The sequence below is a fragment of the Schistocerca cancellata genome, chromosome 3 (assembly GCF_023864275.1).
Source record: "Schistocerca cancellata isolate TAMUIC-IGC-003103 chromosome 3, iqSchCanc2.1, whole genome shotgun sequence".
Taxonomy (NCBI): Eukaryota; Metazoa; Arthropoda; class Insecta; order Orthoptera; family Acrididae; genus Schistocerca; species Schistocerca cancellata.
The window spans coordinates 441000-459596 of NC_064628.1; the positions used below are offsets into that span (position 1 = coordinate 441000).

General features: G+C 52.5%; 3 non-coding genes and 1 pseudogene across 3 annotated transcripts; all 4 read left to right on the forward strand.

Annotated features, from left to right (window-relative positions):
• The first annotated feature begins 366 nt into the window (after positions 1-366).
• On the forward strand, positions 367-484 carry LOC126177299 (5S ribosomal RNA; annotated as a pseudogene).
• A 7093-nt stretch (positions 485-7577) lies between these two features.
• On the forward strand, positions 7578-7696 carry LOC126177551 (5S ribosomal RNA). The gene has a single exon (XR_007535831.1). It is a non-coding gene; the product is annotated as a 5S ribosomal RNA (ribosomal RNA).
• Positions 7697-8871: 1175 nt separating this feature from the next.
• On the forward strand, positions 8872-8988 carry LOC126178484 (5S ribosomal RNA). The gene has a single exon (XR_007536380.1). It is a non-coding gene; the product is annotated as a 5S ribosomal RNA (ribosomal RNA).
• Positions 8989-16140: 7152 nt separating this feature from the next.
• On the forward strand, positions 16141-16257 carry LOC126178670 (5S ribosomal RNA). The gene has a single exon (XR_007536552.1). It is a non-coding gene; the product is annotated as a 5S ribosomal RNA (ribosomal RNA).
• The last annotated feature ends 2340 nt before the right edge of the window (positions 16258-18597 follow it).

Genomic DNA, 18597 nt, shown 5'->3' on the forward strand with positions numbered 1-18597 from the left:
GCGGCGTGTGTCAGCCAGGTTTGAAAGCCTCCGTCGCTCCAGCAGGACACTGCAACACCCCGCGCAGTCCCCCCCGGCCGGCCGCGCACAAGCTCCGCGCCGGATAACAGGAACAAGATGCGTCGCCAGCGAGTGTCGGAGGCCACACGCACCAAACGAATGACAGGCGGTGCACCGAGCAGCTGTGTTGTGCGTCTCACCCACGTTCGGCAGTCGCCTCTGAGACGCCGAGGCGAGCGCGCACTCCGCGCCACCTTCGAGGTGGATAGACGTGCTTTGCGTCAAATGTGCCACGGAAAGCAGCGATTGCGTGTGTTGGGAGAAGAGGCGAACGCTTCTTGTGTGGTGCGGCTACAGTATAAGTACGCCAACGGCCATACCATGTTGAATACACCGGTTCTCGTCCGATCACCGAAGTTAAGCAACATCGGGCCCGGTTAGTACTTGGATGGCTGCCCGCCTGGCAACACCTCGGTGCCGAGCGAGCAGTGTTTTCCTTGTGCGACTTGGCCGGCGGCGCCTCGCGTGTCGTCTGCTTACTTTGCCACGTGGCTTTCTTTCTACTGAACTGTAAGTAATGGATATTCTTTACGATGATAGTGAAGAGCGACAGAACAATGTTCAGTGTGAATTTGAACGTTCCGTCGAGAAACCCTCGGCTTTTGAGATCCATCGTTGGTTAATTGAGGATTTGTTGTTGTCTACTAATGACGTACTCGGTATTCAGTTCGATACGTTCTTAAATTCTGTGTTCTTAAAACTCAAATCTTCCGATCTGTGTGATGCTGTAGTTTCTGTTAATGACGGTGTTCGCAAATTTCGACACCTTAACGGAAATATTAGTAATGTCACTGTGTCTCACGCTGGTTTTGGTCTTCGACATATACGGATATTTAACCTTCCGTTTGAAATACGTAATGACACTATTTCTCGTCACTTGCGGCCATATGGCACTGTTTTATCTGTCGTGAAGGAGAAATGGTCGTCTGCGTATATATTTCAAGTCGAGAACGGTGTGCGCAGTGTTAAGATGGTGGTTAGGCAGCATATTCCGTCTTTTATTTTGGTCAACGGTCACCGTGCGTTTGTTACGTACAGTGGCCAGCCACAAACTTGCTCCTTTTGTAATGGTGTTGGACATTATAGGCAGGATTGTCCGAAGCGAAAACGGCCTGTTCAGCTACCACTTGAGGCCGATTTGCCAGGAGTTAGTTTTGCTTCCGTCGCCGCAACGGTCTTGGGTTCCGCCCCCCCCCGCGCCCGCGCGGCGTGCGGCAGATGTTAATCTTGCTGCCGCCGCGGAAGCGATGGATGTGTCTGCTGATCATAGTGTCTCTGCTGTTGCGACTACCGGACAGGAATCTTTGTCCACGGTTTCGGAAAACGTGCCTGCTGTTGTTCAATCGGTTGGGGGTGCTGTTGTGTCGGAGACAGTCTCTGACTCCGTGCCGCAGTCGGTAACCGATGTTGTTTCGCGCCCTAATTCGGACTCTGTTGCACCTACTGTGTCGCAGGCGGAGCCCTCTCCTTCTGTGCCTGCACCCGTCGTTGCACCCTCTGACGTTTCTGAGCCTCTTCCTGTTGCGGAATCGAGCGATGTTTTTGTGGAACCAAAACCACAGCGGGATGAAGCTCGTTCTCGAAGTTCCAGTAGGCAACGCTTCCGCAGTGCCAGTAGCTCCCCTTCCTACGACAGGGGTTTAACGCGAGGTGACCGTAGTCCGTCCCCAGTAGGGCGCCCCCCCGCCTCTTCTTGGGCGTCGCAACGCCGCGCCGCGCGGCGCGACCTCGACGTGGAGCTACGGCCGCCTCAGGCTGCCGGCTCCGGGCGTCAGCCGCCGCGCAAACAACAACAACAACAACAGCAGCGTGCCTCCTCTCGCCACGCACAGTCAGCTGATCTGAGTGTTGCAGCGCAGCAACGTGACGTTGCTGTTCGCCATCTGCGGACTGTGTTAAGTCAACCCGCCTCTGTAGACGTGCCTGTTTTAGCGCCCGACACAGTCTCGGCTGTGACCGCAGCATCTCTGTCGACTAAACGGAAGGCTGAGGATGTACACCGTCGTCGCGCTGGTCCATCTATTCACGACCGCGTGCCGGTGCCTTCTTCCGACGTGGAGATGTCCGTTAAGGATTCTGTGTCGGTCGCTTCTGGCGTGACGGCTACTGCCACCCAGCCGCCCCTCTCCCCCTTCGCGCCTTCGGAGTGGGCGGAGGATGTTGTGGGGGGTGGGGAGACGTAGTGTGTGTCCTGTGTGCCCCCTCCTCTGTCGCGCAGCTGCACATCCCGTGTTTTATGTGTGTTTTACTTTTGTGTGTGTCTTTTAATTGTGTGAGTCTATGACTTACGATTTTAGCCAGTGGAATGTTGTCACCATTAATGTTAACAAATTGAGTCACCCGTGTAAGATACTGGCTTTTAAGGACTTTTTACGTGATCACCACTGCCATGTTGTGTTTTTACAAGAGGTGACGCGTGATGCCCTTGTCTTTTTACACGATTTTAGTGACTTTACTGTTATTGACAATGTTTTACCGGATCACAGTACAGGAACTGCCATTTTAGTGCGTTCTGACCTCGCTATTTCAAATGTTGCTATTTTACCTAATGGTCGTGCCGTTAGTTGCACTATACTGGGCGTTGTATTTGTTAACGTTTATGCTCCGTCTGGGAACGACAAGCCGGCGAGGGCTGTTTTTTATGGGCAAGAATTGTGTGCGCTGTTACACCGGAATGTGGATGCTTTAGTTGTAGGCGGCGATTTTAATTGCGTTTTAGATGCTGTTGATCAGGTGCCTCGTCCTAACATTTGTCGCGAGCTCGGCGACTTGATTCGCAGTTTTCAGCTCGTTGATACGTGGCGTGTTTTAAACCCTGATGTTACGCATTTTACTCATTTTTATCCCACGGGGCACAGCCGCTTGGACAGAATTTACGTTTCTGCCCCGCTTTCTGCCCGTATTTGCCGCACGGAAGTGTTTCCCGTACTGTTTTCTGATCATTCCGGTTATCTTTGTCAGCTTTTATTGCCTAGATTTTGTGTTCCCAGACGAAAGAATTTGTGGAAATTTAATTGTGCATTATTGAATGACGACCATTTTGTGACGTGTTTTACCAATCTGTGGCAGAAATTGCTCGGGGCTAAGCGAGGTGACTGTAGTGTGCTGGAGTGGTGGGTCGGGGAGGCCAAGCCGGTGATCAGGCGGTTTTTGATGGATTTTAGCCGCGAGGCGGCTCGTTGGCGTCGTGCTACCGCCCGCTTCCATCAGGCGTGTTTGCAAGACCTCGCGCTGCGCGTGACGTCACAGCCTGCCTTGCTGCCCGCTTTTAAGCAATTCCAGCGTAAGCTTCTCGCTGATTTGCGTGCTGTTAGTGACGGTGTCGTCGTCCGCAGCCAGCCTGCGGGGGTGGTGGATGGCGAACCTTTGTCGCTTTATCATCTGAACAGGGAACGGAGGCGGCGCGCCCGTCTGCACATCGGTACCTGGAAACAGTGCGACGGTAGACGGACTACTGTCCAGTCCGACATTGAGCGGGATGTTTTTACTCATTTTAGTTCCCTTTTCCGTGCGCTGGATGTTGACTGTAATGCGTTGCGGGATTTTTTACAAGTTATACCTCATGTTTTAACTCGTACGGATAGGATGCATTTGAATGCTGCTTATGTACCTGACGACCTGTACGATGCTATCCGACGAAGCCCTAAAAGTAAATCGCCTGGTCCCGACGGCATTCCTGCTGAATTTTATCTGAAATTTTATGATCTTTTTTGTGATGTTTTTGTGGCCCTTTTAAATGAAATTCGGGATGGTGCTGTTATCCCTGCTGCGTTTGAGGAGGGGGTCGTGACATTGGTTCCCAAATCGACTGCGACGCCCTGCATTGACGCTGTTCGGCCGATCACTTTACTGAACGCCGACTTTAAGATTGTGACGCGCTGCGTGGCTCAACGCCTTTAAGTTGTTTTACCGTCGGTCCTCAGTGATAGTCAATCATGTGCTGTGCAGGGTCGAAACATTTTTGATGCCGTCCTCGCCTATCGCGACTGTATCGGTTTTGTTAAAAGTGCGAGGCTGCCGACAGCTGCCATCTTCTTAATTGATTTTAAAAATGCTTTCGACCGCATTAGCCATGTGTACCTCCGCCAGGTTCTTGTGCGGATGGGCTTCGGTTTTAAGTTTACGACTGTGGTAAAGCATCTTTTACAGAATGCGACGTCACGTGTTGGTGTCAATGGCCACTTGACGCCAGCTTTCCGTGTTGGGCGCTCGGTGCGGCAGGGGTGTCCCCTTTCAATGGCCCTTTTTTCTGTAGCTTTAGATCCGTTGCTGCGAATTATCGGCCGCGACTGCCGCGGCATTCAGATAGGGACGCACCGACTCATTTGCAAGGCATACGCCGACGATCTTGGTGTTTTTCTTGGCCATTCTGATGACGTTGACACTTTATATGGCGCACTGCAACGCTTTGAAAAAGCCACAGGTGCCGTTGTCAACCCAGCTAAGACTGTTTGTTTGCCTCTTACACCCCGCGCACGGTCCATACAGCGGAGCTGGTTCTGTGTCCGCGAACAGCACAAAGTCCTGGGCGTGCTGTTTTCTTCTCATCCACAACGGATGGAAGCGCTCAATTGGCGGTCCACGCTGCATAAGGTGCGCGCCGTTGCCAAGATCTATGCGGCTCGCACGTTGGCGCTTCGTGACAAGGTCGCCTTGATCAATACTAACATTCTGGCCAGGGTGTGGTACCTCGCGCAGGTCCTTCCACTGCCTCGGCAGTTGGAACGTGCCCTCAAGCAGGCGGTGTATTGGTTTTTATGGCGAGGTGACATTTTTAAAGTCTCGTATGACACCTGTACTCTCAGCCCGACAGATGGTGGTTTGGGTCTAGTAGATCTTCGCGCGAAGTGCTCTGCTCTCCTTTGGAAACGGACCACCGTTGTTATGGAGAGGGCCCCGAACGGAACCACTGCGGCGGTCTTTAGTATGTATCGTCCTCTATCAGTGGAGGCGCCGGTGAATGTCTCGCACATTCCCTTTTTTCTTAATTATGTGCGTCGCTACTATATGGACAACAGCTACCTCGCGCTCTGTGACGTTCCCAGCCTTCGAGTCTGCGACGTCGTTTCTGCTTTCCGTGGATCACCTGTGCGTTGTAAGTGGGAGTATCGGCTACCGTGGTATAATTGGGTCACGGTATGGAAAAATCTTGCCAGCCGTGTTCTTCCTCCCTCTGTACACGCCGTGTGGTACAAGGTTGTGCATCGTACCTTCCCTACGAATGCGAAGCTCCATTCTATCAACCTCATCTCGTCTGGAGCTTGCGAATTGTGTGATGCGGAAGATACTCTTGAACACCGTTTCGTGTGTGGACATTTTTGCAGTGTTTGGGATGCCACCAGAGATATGATTCGCCTCATCAATCGAGTGGATACGCGTTCAGTCTTGCCGACCGATGCTTTAATTCCTCAATGCGTCGCCTACCCGAATACTAAGAAGAATGCTACGGTGTGGCTCCTGGGTCATACCGTTTTTGCGATGTTTAACCTGAAACTAACTACTGAATTGGACTTTCTCACCTATTTATGGACTCAGCATGAACAAACTGAAGCTTTGCCTGGCTATCGTGCTACTTTTGCAAATTTTTTGAAGGTTGCACTTGCTCATGCCTTTTCCCGGATGTCGGTGGATGCTTAACATGTTTATGACGATTTGGTATACTATTCTATTTTGACCGCTCAAGCTGTGTTTTTCAAGGAACGAACATTTATGGAAATACGTGTACTCGGAGGAACTCTTTTTTTTCTTATTTGTGTATTTTTTTATTTCCGGTACAGTTTACCTTTTTCTTGTTTCTGATTTTTATGCTGTGGACATCGGCACTTTTATTTAAGAGCACTGGTTTTCTCCTGTAGGTCTCCCATGTGGCGGCAGTGATATTTTTAATTTTTCACTAGTGTTACCACGCAGTGACTTTCATTTTTTTGTTTTTTTTCCTTTTCGTTTCACTTGTCCACCTGATGGACTTTACCCCTCAGTTTTACTGGTGTGGAACTTTCCCGGTAATAGTGACACTAAGGACGTGGTTTTTTTCTACTGGATTTTGTTTCCCTGGCGGAGTCATTGTATCCATGCAGAAGATTGCTGGCTTATGGATTTTTTTTGCTCTTGCCGCTTTTTCCCGACGGACGTCGACCGTTTTAAGGACACCAACGGGGGATACTGATTTTTTCGTCCGTTCGTCGTGGGACATGGAGTCAACAGCACCTTTATAGCTCATGAAGCTCGCCAATAGAAGGCATTTTGTGGAGAGCGACACGGCCGGGCTATAAGGGGAGATGGGAGGCCCGTTATTAAAAAAAAAAAAACGTGCTGAAAAAAAAAAAAAAGGTGCTGTTGGCTCTATCTCATTTTTTCATTTTTACGTCGCTACACCTGCCAGCCCTCTTTTCATACTAACTTTCAGGTGTCGACGAAGATGCTTCCACAAGTATTTTAAACTACTGTATCAAACGTCAGATACGAAATTACAGTAATGAACTCAGTTTGAGCAAGAATGCGCGAAAGAAGAGTGCTAGAACGCCTCGGAAAGAACAACACACTACGAATCGACAGATGAGTTCTGAAACAAGTCAGGGCCTACTGTTTTGTAGCAGTGCTAAATTCCACAAAGTAAATAAAGAAAAAATCTTCCGTTCTCGTCCGATCACAGAAGTGAAGCAACAACGTTAGTACTCAGATGGGTGAGCGCCTGGGAACTCTGGCTGTCTTCATTTTTCGCTTTTTAGTCGCTACTCCTGCCAGCCCTCTTTCCATACCACCTTTCTGTCGTGACAAAGGGACTTCCTTAGGCATTTTAAACGGCCGTAAGGTACGAAACTGCAGTAATTAACTCAGTTTGAAGGAGAATGTGCCAACCAAGTTTGCCAGGAAGTCTTTGAAAACGACAAAACAGTACGAATCGGGCGGTGTGCTCCGAAATACGTTAGCGCCTATCGTTCTGCAGCGGCGTACAGCTCCAAATTCGATTTGTAATCATAAATTTCGTCTTTTGTCGTCTCGCCTCCTCCCGCAGACGTTTCTCGCGCTTGTGCTGTCATACGGACCGCGAACCGAGCGGCAGCGAGCAAAGTCGGGACAAGTCGAGACGGAAGGGGGGGACAGGCGCCAATGCACCGCGCAAATTACGCAAATGTCTGGAAGCGCGGCGTGTGTCAGCCAGGTTTGAAAGCCTCCGTCGCTCCAGCAGGACACTGCAACACCCCGCGCAGTCCCCCCCGCCGCCCGGCCGGCCGCGCACAAGCTCCGCGCCGGATAACAGGAACAAGATGCGTCGCCAGCGAGTGTCGGAGGCCACACGCACCAAACGAATGACAGGCGGTGCACCGAGCAGCTGTGTTGTGCGTCTCACCCACGTTCGGCAGTCGCCTCTGAGACGCCGAGGCGAGCGCGCACTCCGCGCCACCTTCGAGGTGGATAGACGTGCTTTGCGTCAAATGTGCCACGGAAAGCAGCGATTGCGTGTGTTGGGAGAAGAGGCGAACGCTTCTTGTGTGGTGCGGCTACAGTATAAGGACGCCAACGGCCATACCATGTTGAATACACCGGTTCTCGTCCGATCACCGAAGTTAAGCAACATCGGGCCCGGTTAGTACTTGGATGGGTGACCGCCTGGGAACACCGGGTGCTGTTGGCTCTATCTCATTTTTTCATTTTTACGTCGCTACACCTGCCAGCCCTCTTTTCATACTAACTTTCAGGTGTCGACGAAGATGCTTCCACAAGTATTTTAAACTACTGTATCAAACGTCAGATACGAAATTACAGTAATGAACTCAGTTTGAGCAAGAATGCGCGAAAGAAGAGTGCTAGAACGCCTCGGAAAGAACAACACACTACGAATCGACAGATGAGTTCTGAAACAAGTCAGGGCCTACTGTTTTGTAGCAGTGCTAAATTCCACAAAGTAAATAAAAAAAAAATCTTCCGTTCTCGTCCGATCACAGAAGTGAAGCAACAACGTTAGTACTCAGATGGGTGAGCGCCTGGGAACTCTGGCTGTCTTCATTTTTCGCTTTTTAGTCGCTACTCCTGCCAGCCCTCTTTCCATACCACCTTTCTGTCGTGACAAAGGGACTTCCTTAGGCATTTTAAACGGCCGTAAGGTACGAAACTGCAGTAATTAACTCAGTTTGAAGGAGAATGTGCCAACCAAGTTTGCCAGGAAGTCTTTGAAAACGACAAAACAGTACGAATCGGGCGGTGTGCTCCGAAATACGTTAGCGCCTATCGTTCTGCAGCGGCGTACAGCTCCAAATTCGATTTGTAATCATAAATTTCGTCTTTTGTCGTCTCGCCTCCTCCCGCAGACGTTTCTCGCGCTTGTGCTGTCATATGGACCGCGACCCGAGCGGCAGCGAGCAAAGTCGGGACAAGTCGAGACGGAAGGGGAGGACAGGCGCCAATGCACCGCGCAAATTACGCAAATGTCTGGAAGCGCGGCGTGTGTCAGCCAGGTTTGAAAGCCTCCGTCGCTCCAGCAGGACACTGCAACACCCCGCGCAGTCCCCCCCGCCGCCCGGCCGGCCGCGCACAAGCTCCGCGCCGGATAACAGGAACAAGATGCGTCGCCAGCGAGTGTCGGAGGCCACACGCACCAAACGAATGACAGGCGGTGCACCGAGCAGCTGTGTTGTGCGTCTCACCCACGTTCGGCAGTCGCCTCTGAGACGCCGAGGCGAGCGCGCACTCCGCGCCACCTTCGAGGTGGATAGACGTGCTTTGCGTCAAATGTGCCACGGAAAGCAGCGATTGCGTGTGTTGGGAGAAGAGGCGAACGCTTCTTGTGTGGTGCGGCTACAGTATAAGGACGCCAACGGCCATACCATGTTGAATACACCGGTTCTCGTCCGATCACCGAAGTTAAGCAACATCGGGCCCGGTTAGTACTTGGATGGGTGACCGCCTGGGAACACCGGGTACTTGGCTGGCTGGCTGGCTGCCCGCCTGGCAACACGTGTGCCGCTCGCTATTGTGCGTTCCAGGTAGCCGAGGATTACCGGCCGCCGAGCCGTCGCTGCCCGACATCCTACCGCGCCGCGCCCGCGCCCGCCGCCTGCCGGCTCCCGCGCCGCGCCAGCCGTAGCCGTTTCGCCGTAGGCGAACGTGTTTCGTGTTTCAACGATTTGGTGAGTGCCCTACGAAAAAATGACAACGTTCAATCGCTCAAATACGACGATTCAGTGCGCGTTTGATCGTGAACACGAACGGCCGTCCTCGTTTGATATCGAGGAATGGATGTTTCACGAACTTAAAATTCAGGAGGACGAATTAGAGGGGTTGCAGCTTGATTTCACGCTGCTTAGCCTCTTTCTGAAGTTGAAAACGGACGTGAGATGCGAGACGCTTGTGAACGTAAGCGGTGGTGTGAGAAAATTTAAACACAGAGATGGCCGCGTCAGCGATGTAAAAATCACGTACGCCGGACACGGCGTGAGGAACATAAAGGTGTATAACCTCCCATTCGAGGTGCCAAACGAGGAAGTTGCACGCTACTTCAAGCTGTACGGTGAGGTTCTCTCTGTAACGAGAGACTTCTGGGGGACCGGGCACCGGTATAAGGTGGACTCTGGTGTTAGGTCCGTCAGGATGGTCCTACGAAAACACGTGCCGTCGTTTATTGTAATAGGAGGACACAGAGGTGTTGTCCAATATAGCGGACAACCACCGACGTGCTCCATCTGCAGTTCGACTGAACACATGAGGAGCAGCTGCCCCAAAAATAAAAGAGTGGCTCAGCTGCCGCGCGAAAACGCGGACAACGCAGCGGAGCAGGCGGCTAGTTACGCCGGAATTTTGTCGGGCCAGAGCCAACGACGTGCCTGCCGTAGCGGAAGCAGCGGTGGCTGCCGCGCCAGCCGAGGCCGCCCAGTCGGCAACACCGGCCCCAGCGGCTGCCGCCGCGGTCAGCGCAGGGGAGAAGCGGCACCTGAGCCCCGACTCGGACAACGAGACCACAATGGAGGCCGAGCCGGCGGCCGCCCCCTCCCCCGCCGCCCGGCGGCTGAAGGTCACGCACGCCGCCGCGCCCGCCCAGCCGTCAGCTGAGGCTGTCATTCACGGCAGCCAGCAGGCCGGGCCCAGCGCAGAGGCCACGCCCACCTCGTACACCGAGGCGCGCGAGATCGCCATCAAGAAGCAGGTGACCAAACTCGCCCGCATCTTGAAGGAGTCCGACGACGAACCGAAGGAGTCTAACGAGCAGCCGCAACCGGCGTCCAAAGCCAAAAGGCGGCGTAACAGGCGGCGAAGCCGCAGCAACAGCTCAAACGACGAGAGGATGGAGACCTCCGACGGGGAAGCGTCGGACATCTCGCCCGAAAATGCGCGGAAACAAGCCACCGAACCGGAGGACCTAGTCCTACGGCCGGACCGCCCACAGCAAGTTCAACTCCCGCCTCCACATAGCGCTTAAATGCAGGAACGCTCTGGCTATAACGTCATCACGTGTAATGTCAATAAAATGAATTCGGTTGTAAAGATAGACGCCCTCACGGAGTTCCTGCAGCACCGAGCTGCCGATGTAGCGATATTACAAGAAGTCGTCACCACGGACTTGGAACAAGTACCGGGATTCGACGTCTTCACGAACATTGACGCAGAAACGAGAACTGGCACTGCTGTAATGGTGAGGAATGGAATCGACACAGAGGACATCAAGACCCTGACTGACGGCCGTGGAATAGCAATCAAAATAGCTGGGACTTACTTTGTAAACATCTATGCGCCGTCAGGCACAGAAAACAAGAGGGCCAGATGCCAGTTCTTCAATGAAGATATTTGTGCACTCCTTCCACGCAACAACAGCAATGTTGTGCTGGGAGGCGATTTCAACTGCGTGTCTGCTCCGGAAGATCAAGTCCCGGTACCTAATCTGTGCATGGAGCTGCAGGAACTCTTAAGAAAACTGAATCTACGCGACTCTTGGCGTCTATTATACCCCAACACAACAGAATTCACGTACTTCCACAACCGCGGAAGAAGCAGGCTTGACAGGATTTATGTGACCAGAGAGTTGGCCGCCTCTGTATCACGTGTGGAAGTCTGCCCTGTGATCTTCTCCGACCACTGTGCCTACATTTGCAAGCTCCAGCTGCCAACGAATAAAATATCAGGAGGAAGATCAGCGTGGAAACTTAACACAGAGCATCTAAGTGACGCCAAACTACAGCAGGAGATAGCGCTCACACTAGAAGAAAGTCTACAGACGCGACAACAATATCCTTCCACCACCCAATGGTGGGTCGCATCTGGGAAACCACACATAAGGAAGACGCTGATAAGGCACAGTGCGGAAAAGGCTTTCTGGAGGAAGAGCATGGCAGACTTTTACACGCAGTGTCTGAAGGACGCGCTTAACTGTCCTCCAGACGACGACCTGCTTCTCACGCGAGTTAGAGGTATAAAGGCGCGACTACTGAATATCAGGCGCCAACAAATGAAAGGCGTCGTTGTCCGCAGCCAGACTCACGGCGCCACTGAAAATGAAACTGCCACACTGCACCACCTGCATAGAGAGAGGGAGAGGGCACAAAACAGAACTGTAAGGGAGCTTAGCGACGCAGCTGGCCGCAAAATAACAACTAGGAGGGACATGATGCGTCACATTGAAGAACACTTCTCTGAACTCTTCAAGGGAGAGGTACCAGATGACGCAGAAACAGCAAGAATACTACAAGAAACGCGCAGACGGCTGAACGACACCGATCGCGCCTTGCTGACGGAGGCCGTGTCTGAGGATGAAGTCAGAGCCGTCCTCAACACCTGCGCCAACGGCAAAGCTCCAGGAGCGGACGGATTACCGTCAGAATTCTACGCCACCTGCTGGGACAAAGTAGGTGGAATAATAACAGCAATTGTCAACGAAATTCTGGACGGGAAGGAGATACCACCTCCGTTCCTGGAAGGGACCATCACTCTGATACCGAAAAATAAGGCGCCAAAAACGTTAACAGACTTCCGCCCAATTACCCTCCTAAATGCGGACTACAAGCTAGTAGCAAAATGCGTCGCGGAAAATATGAAGCTCGCCCTCAAAAAAGCAATCAGCCCATGGCAGACATGTGCAGTGTTAGGCAGAAACATCTTCGACGCCGTCTGCACGTACAGAGACGTTATAGCCCACGCCGCATCCAACAGAGCGACTGCAGCGATCATCTCTATAGACTTCCAAAAGGCATTGGACAGGATCGGTCACCGGTACCTGCTGAAGACCTTGGCAAGACTAGGATTTGGCTCCGAATTTGCTCAAGTCATCAAAAACATGTTAACAAATGCCACGTCAAGAGTCACTGTAAATGGCTGGACATCTAAGCCGATAAAACTGGGGAAATCTGTGAGGCAAGGGTGCCCACTGTCGATGGCACTATTCACGGTAGCCCTCGACCCAGTCCTCAGGAAGCTCGCCGCCACCATCAACGGCTACAAGTTACAGGACGTTAAAGTAACGTGTATGGCATATGCCGATGACTTGAGCATTTTTGCGGACGGAAAGGAGGACATTGACAGCGTCCTCCCAATAATTGAATCCTTTGGAAAGGCATCTGGGGCGAAAATCAACCCTAACAAAACAGTGCTGCTCCCGATAGGGAACGGGAAACTGAGAGAGGCCAGACCATGGTACCAGGTGACCGACAAATATAAAGTCCTAGGTGTTCAGCTGCAGGCTTGTCCACTCAAAATGGCCGCAGAGAACTGGCGGAACATCCTGAACACCACCAGAGGGCTCGTCAGGACCCACGCCAACAGACACCTAACGTTGGACCAGAAAACGCAGCTGATCAACGAAACGATCTTGGCGAAGGCTTGGTACATGGCCCAAGTCATAAACGTACCAATAGAAATAGGGAAGTCTATAAGAAGCGCTGTATACTACCTGCTGTGGAGGCGGGAAGTTCTCAAAGTGTCGCAAGCCACCAGCACTCTCCCTAGAGAAGAAGGGGGGCTGGGCCTGATAGACGTCACGACGAAATGCGCGGCACTGTTGCTCCATCGAGCTCTACAAATGGAGGACAGAAGTGTAGACTGTACCACGTCGTCTCTACTGAAAGAACACAGACCCGATTCCGGGGAAGCGCCGGTAGACGTCAGTAGAATACCCTACAAGATGCGCTACTTGAAGCTAATAATAATTGACAGTAGCTACATCACATCCACTCTAGCAGTGAAGGAGATGAGAACTGCAGCGAAAATCTATCGCGCACTGAGAGGCAGACAAGGAAGAAGCAGAACAGAGACGAATCTTCCAGACCACGACTGGCCACAAGTCTGGAAGAATCTCTCCGAGAAAGCCATACCTCCGGAAGCTAGAGACACGTGGTACAAAGTCGTACACAACAAGATACCGACGAACGAGCGGCTAGCGCGCATCGGCATGCGCGAGTCGCCGCACTGCGAAGCGTGCAACGAGATCGACACCGTGGAACACCGCTTCACATGTCCGACAAGTCAGGCGATATGGGAGACATGCAGGAAAATGGTGGCACTCATGAACAGGGCGGACCACCGAACTATAGAAGCCACAGCCCTCACGATCCCGGCTGCAAAATGTTTCCCAAGACCCAAACGCGTCGCGACCATGTGGACGTTCGCGATGACAGCGCACGCCATAATCGCAAAAAAACAAACGGACGGAGTGCAGTTCCTCACCGATCTCTGGGAGGAACACAAGCGAGCCAAGCGGAAAAACAACTACAGGCAGATGTTCCAGAACTACCTACAGATAGCGCTGGACGCCGCCTTCAAGGACGCCCTCCGTCCCCACACGCCGCGACCGCCACCGACGCCGCCGCCGCCGCCGCCGCCGCCGCCGGCGCTGCCGCCGCCGCCGCCGCCGCCGCCGCCGCCGCCGCCGCCGCCGGCGCTGCCGCTGCCGCCGCCGCCGGCGCCACCGCCGCCGCCGCCGCCGGCGCTGCCGCCGCCTGCGCTGCCGCTGCCGCTGCCGCTGCCGCTGTCGCCGCCGCCACACCACGCCCCCCCCCCTAGTCCTCCACGCCTCCATCGTCGCCGATGCAGAGACCCTCCAACACCCCCAAGTGTTGTGTGTTAAAAGTGATGCGGTGTAAAATTTGTGCAGTGCAATCACAGTGTCCGCAACGGAAAAAAAGGTGTAAATATTATTAGATGAGTTCTACGGCTATACATATAGCGTATATCCAGGTAGCGTTCATAAAAATGTGCGAAACATCACTCGCTACACCGAAGATGACTATGTGAGTAGACTAACAAAAGAAACAACTCTCTGCATTTTCTATCTAATCATGTTAAGCTTACGTAGAATTTATTTGTCCACTTATAGAGTTTTTCCTTAATTATGTCTCAAATGTGTTCCATATCTTCCTCTCACTCTAATTCTCTCTATCTCTCTCTGTCTCTCTGTCTCTCTGTCTCTCTCTCTATCCCGCTCTCGCTCTATTCCTCTCAAACACAATCTCATGGACACCTTCGCTATATAAATATATAATATATAATATTCACTCATACATATTTGTCATTGTCCTTTGCCTCCTAGATGTAAGCCTTAGAAAGTAAGACAACTCTAATAATAGTTACATGCCACATAATGGCACCAGACCAATAACTCTACCTAAAGTCTAGAACTTAGAAGTGCTTGAATCAACCCATAAAATTAACGAAAATGCAAAATTAAACAGGAAAAATGAAATATCTTTGCTCCACTGACTTACAAATCAGTGCAACAGTGTAAATCAACCTGCAAATGCACAAAATATAACGAAACAGACAATTGCAACAAAGTTAGATATCAGAAAAGAAAGAAAAAGACTCGATAACTAACAGAAATTGAAATTGAAAGTACCATGGAATCTCATGACTGTATTTGTTATTCTGTAAATAAAAGTTTATTACGTTTAAAAAAAAAAAAAAAAAAAAAAAGGTGCTGTTGGCTCTATCTCATTTTTTCATTTTTACGTCGCTACACCTGCCAGCCCTCTTTTCATACTAACTTTCAGGTGTCGACGAAGATGCTTCCACAAGTATTTTAAACTACTGTATCAAACGTCAGATACGAAATTACAGTAATGAACTCAGTTTGAGCAAGAATGCGCGAAAGAAGAGTGCTAGAACGCCTCGGAAAGAACAACACACTACGAATCGACAGATGAGTTCTGAAACAAGTCAGGGCCTACTGTTTTGTAGCAGTGCTAAATTCCACAAAGTAAATAAAAAAAAAATCTTCCGTTCTCGTCCGATCACAGAAGTGAAGCAACAACGTTAGTACTCAGATGGGTGAGCGCCTGGGAACTCTGGCTGTCTTCATTTTTCGCTTTTTAGTCGCTACTCCTGCCAGCCCTCTTTCCATACCACCTTTCTGTCGTGACAAAGGGACTTCCTTAGGCATTTTAAACGGCCGTAAGGTACGAAACTGCAGTAATTAACTCAGTTTGAAGGAGAATGTGCCAACCAAGTTTGCCAGGAAGTCTTTGAAAACGACAAAACAGTACGAATCGGGCGGTGTGCTCCGAAATACGTTAGCGCCTATCGTTCTGCAGCGGCGTACAGCTCCAAATTCGATTTGTAATCATAAATTTCGTCTTTTGTCGTCTCGCCTCCTCCCGCAGACGTTTCTCGCGCTTGTGCTGTCATATGGACCGCGACCCGAGCGGCAGCGAGCAAAGTCGGGACAAGTCGAGACGGAAGGGGGGGACAGGCGCCAATGCACCGCGCAAATTACGCAAATGTCTGGAAGCGCGGCGTGTGTCAGCCAGGTTTGAAAGCCTCCGTCGCTCCAGCAGGACACTGCAACACCCCGCGCAGTCCCCCCCGCCGCCCGGCCGGCCGCGCACAAGCTCCGCGCCGGATAACAGGAACAAGATGCGTCGCCAGCGAGTGTCGGAGGCCACACGCACCAAACGAATGACAGGCGGTGCACCGAGCAGCTGTGTTGTGCGTCTCACCCACGTTCGGCAGTCGCCTCTGAGACGCCGAGGCGAGCGCGCACTCCGCGCCACCTTCGAGGTGGATAGACGTGCTTTGCGTCAAATGTGCCACGGAAAGCAGCGATTGCGTGTGTTGGGAGAAGAGGCGAACGCTTCTTGTGTGGTGCGGCTACAGTATAAGGACGCCAACGGCCATACCATGTTGAATACACCGGTTCTCGTCCGATCACCGAAGTTAGGCAACATCGGGCCCGGTTAGTACTTGGATGGGTGACCGCCTGGGAACACCGGGTACTTGGCTGGCTGGCTGGCTGCCCGCCTGGCAACACGTGTGCCGCTCGCTATTGTGCGTCCCAGGTAGCCGAGGATTACCGGCCGCCGAGCCGTCGCTGCCCGACATCCTACCGCGCCGCGCCCGCGCCCGCCGCCTGCCGGCTCCCGCGCCGCGCCAGCCGTAGCCGTTTCGCCGTAGGCGAACGTGTTTCGTGTTTCAACGATTTGGTGAGTGCCCTACGAAAAAATGACAACGTTCAATCGCTCAAATACGACGATTCAGTGCGCGTTTGATCGTGAACACGAACGGCCGTCCTCGTTTGATATCGAGGAATGGATGTTTCACGAACTTAAAATTCAGGAGGACGAATTAGAGGGGTTGCAGCTTGATTTCACGCTGCTTAGCCTCTTTCTGAAGTTGAAAACGGACGTGAGATGCGAGACGCTTGTGAACGTAAGCGGTGGTGTGAGAAAATTTAAACACAGAGATGGCCGCGTCAGCGATGTAAAAATCACGTACGCCGGACACGGCGTGAGGAACATAAAGGTGTATAACCTCCCATTCGAGGTGCCAAACGAGGAAGTTGCACGCTACTTCAAGCTGTACGGTGAGGTTCTCTCTGTAACGAGAGACTTCTGGGGGACCGGGCACCGGTATAAGGTGGACTCTGGTGTTAGGTCCGTCAGGATGGTCCTACGAAAACACGTGCCGTCGTTTATTGTAATAGGAGGACACAGAGGTGTTGTCCAATATAGCGGACAACCACCGACGTGCTCCATCTGCAGTTCGACTGAACACATGAGGAGCAGCTGCCCCAAAAATAAAAGAGTGGCTCAGCTGCCGCGCGAAAACGCGGACAACGCAGCGGAGCAGGCGGCTAGTTACGCCGGAATTTTGTCGGGCCAGAGCCAACGACGTGCCTGCCGTAGCGGAAGCAGCGGTGGCTGCCGCGCCAGCCGAGGCCGCCCAGTCGGCAACACCGGCCCCAGCGGCTGCCGCCGCGGTCAGCGCAGGGGAGAAGCGGCACCTGAGCCCCGACTCGGACAACGAGACCACAATGGAGGCCGAGCCGGCGGCCGCCCCCTCCCCCGCCGCCCGGCGGCTGAAGGTCACGCACGCCGCCACGCCCGCCCAGCCGTCAGCTGAGGCTGTCATTCACGGCAGCCAGCAGGCCGGGCCCAGCGCAGAGGCCACGCCCACCTCGTACACCGAGGCGCGCGAGATCGCCATCAAGAAGCAGGTGACCAAACTCGCCCGCATCTTGAAGGAGTCCGACGACGAACCGAAGGAGTCTAACGAGCAGCCGCAACCGGCGTCCAAAGCCAAAAGGCGGCGTAACAGGCGGCGAAGCCGCAGCAACAGCTCAAACGACGAGAGGATGGAGACCTCCGACGGGGAAGCGTCGGACATCTCGCCCGAAAATGCGCGGAAACAAGCCACCGAACCGGAGGACCTAGTCCTACGGCCGGACCGCCCACAGCAAGTTCAACTCCCGCCTCCACATAGCGCTTAAATGCAGGAACGCTCTGGCTATAACGTCATCACGTGTAATGTCAATAAAATGAATTCGGTTGTAAAGATAGACGCCCTCACGGAGTTCCTGCAGCACCGAGCTGCCGATGTAGCGATATTACAAGAAGTCGTCACCACGGACTTGGAACAAGTACCGGGATTCGACGTCTTCACGAACATTGACGCAGAAACGAGAACTGGCACTGCTGTAATGGTGAGGAATGGAATCGACACAGAGGACATCAAGACCCTGACTGACGGCCGTGGAATAGCAATCAAAATAGCTGGGACTTACTTTGTAAACATCTATGCGCCGTCAGGCACAGAAAACAAGAGGGCCAGATGCCAGTTCTTCAATGAAGATATTTGTGCACTCCTTCCACGCAACAACAGCAATGTTGTGCTGGGAGGCGATTTCAACTGCGTGTCTGCTCCGGAAGATCAAGTCCCGGTACCTAATCTGTGCATGGAGCTGCAGGAACTCTTAAGAAAACTGAATCTACGCGACTCTTGGCGTCTATTATACCCCAACACAACAGAATTCACGTACTTCCACAACCGCGGAAGAAGCAGGCTTGACAGGATTTATGTGACCAGAGAGTTGGCCGCCTCTGTATCACGTGTGGAAGTCTGCCCTGTGATCTTCTCCGACCACTGTGCCTACATTTGCAAGCTCCAGCTGCCAACGAATAAAATATCAGGAGGAAGATCAGCGTGGAAACTTAACACAGAGCATCTAAGTGACGCCAAACTACAGCAGGAGATAGCGCTCACACTAGAAGAAAGTCTACAGACGCGACAACAATATCCTTCCACCACCCAATGGTGGGTCGCATCTGGGAAACCACACATAAG